Here is a 2,500-nt window from a genome sequence, read left to right as displayed (position 1 = left end):
ACACGCATCGTCAGATGCGTAAAACTTCACCAAAAAAAAAAAAAAAAAAAAAAAAAAAAATCCAACTTAATTCGCTATTCTAATTCGAAAAACAAAATGCATGCAAAGCAGTTATATAAAATTACCGTGAACAATGTTCACCCAAAGTTTTAACCCGTGAGAATTATATTTTATTCTTTTTTTTTTAAATGTCATTTCTGCTGACATTTAATATAGAGCACTTTTACAGCAATTGAAACATTCAAGTCCGAATAAGCTGAAGATGTAACCGGTTTACGGGTTCAAAGACTATCACAGGCAACATGCGCCCGACCTCTGAAAGGAAAAAAAAATATATGTAATAAATTAATTCCAAGAAAATACTGGAATGGGTTACAGTTTAACGATGAAAGCCATTAGCCATGCCTTTCAAAATATAAAACGGAGGGCAACAACAAACCAGAAGCGTAAGAGCAACACAGTGCGGAAGGGCATTTTAACAAGAATTAGTAACAGGATGAGAAACCGTTCAACCACCGTTCATCTGTACTTATAATCCATTTCCCTACTAAGAAGGACAGAATTTCTGAAAGGTGTTCCAGCTGTCAACGGTCCAAAGCTGTTTCAAGGTGCTGAATACATATGACCTCTTAACAAAAGGACAAAATATTTTGAAGTTCACACTGATCTTAAGTCAATGGGTCTTAACCACTCTACTTTGACAGGAAGTTCTCAGAATAGAAAGTGGTTTACTTTATTATTTGCCATAAAATGTAGTTTGGGTTAATCTTATAATTTTCCAAGGAGCAAATGTAATTTCTTTTATTTTATGATGACCCATACCACATCAGCAAAAAATCCGAAAGAGATGGAAAGAGAAATGTTTAACTACAAAATGGTTCTTCTAAATACCTGCACGCTGCAAGGAATGGCTTAAAGTTACCTATATTTTTCTTCTCCATGTAATATGACAACATCCTCAACTATTTCCACGGAAAAAAGCACTCAAATAAAATGTCTCTGGCGTCACCTTTTAATTTAGATTAGTATTTTCTAGTACACCGCTATTTTCCAGTTTCATTTTATAATATTTGCACCTTGCATCTCGGGTTATAACTGATGTAGCGAATGAATCAAAGCACACAAAGTTAGGAAAGACAACCCAACGGTTGTTTGTTCATTATGGTACCACAATTACAAATGGAATGTCATTGTTTATGAAGCTTCATCCCCATTCGTGGAGCATTTGAGCGTTTTTCACATAATGTCTTAATTTATATTTCTGGCAATTAAGTTCATTGTAATCGCGCAATAGAAAAAAAAACACGTAGCAGTCGTTTCTTCGTGGAACTTTAACACTTGTTAAGAAACCTTCGAGCATACGACGTCGGGTAACATGGGATATTAATTCACTGAAAGGCACATTTTCGAAACTACAGTTCCAGAGTTTCTGATACTAAAAAAAAAAACCCAAACATATAATAAACCAGCTACTGCTAACAAGACCTCAGAAAATTAGCGGAAGATTGAAATCTTTTGTTTTCAATCTCTCAGCCTTTTTAGGCGTCAGCTTCTTTCAGCACGGACTGGTAATTAATGAATCGGTACTCTCTGATCAAAAGTTTTCACTATTATTTCCCAGTTACTTGACAGAAAATAAACAACGTCATTAATAACAATAAAGAGCTCCACGTTCACTGCTCCCTGCTCTTATAAGGCTGGATATACTTTTATTTCATTTGTAAAAAGTTAATAACAATTGCCTGAGATTTCTTGTGTAACGAAAACTACTTTTCAAAATGAAATTAAATATTGCCACAAAAATCCTAGGACACTGGAGTAGTAATCTTCTCTTTCATCGGCTGCGCCCAGTGAAAATCAGATGCTGGTCCCCGTAACCCACTGGTTTAAATATATCATTCCCGGTCAAACATCTCCAAGGACAACGAGCATCTCAGTCAAGAAATTCGCCATTGCAAGGACCCCTCGCAGATCTTTAATAAGAAAAAAGCCAAACCCGAAATGGAGAGAGAAAACCACGTTCATTTCAAGAGAACAGACCGCGGAGGACCTTTTGGTAAATAGTGGTAAATGTTACATTAGTTTGGCTGCTTCAAGGTTGTTACAATATTTGACAATCCCCTAATTACAAGACAAGACTGAGTCTAAGGAATTGGTCTTCACTGAAATGAAGTGAGACTGATTGGTTTGCGATCGTTAACGGGTGGCCGAGAGCGAACAGACAGTAAAGCATAGTTGAAAGGAATCTTTTTCTTGGTTACAAATTCATGCAAAACAGGCAATGCCGATATTTTTTTTTATTAGTATGATCACGTTTTCCTATTTTTACTCTGATTTTCTATAAAATCTGACAAAGCAAATAAAGGAAATACTTGTATTTTGTTCATACATATATCAACATTTATGCATATTATCAGATATTAAATATATATATATATATATATATATATATATATATATATATATATATATATATATATATATATATATGCACACACAT

Source organism: Macrobrachium rosenbergii, chromosome 1, assembly GCF_040412425.1.
Source record: "Macrobrachium rosenbergii isolate ZJJX-2024 chromosome 1, ASM4041242v1, whole genome shotgun sequence".
NCBI classification, from domain to species: domain Eukaryota; kingdom Metazoa; phylum Arthropoda; class Malacostraca; order Decapoda; family Palaemonidae; genus Macrobrachium; species Macrobrachium rosenbergii.
The sequence above is the reverse complement of the archived record's forward strand: the minus strand, read 5'-3'. Positions refer to the sequence as shown.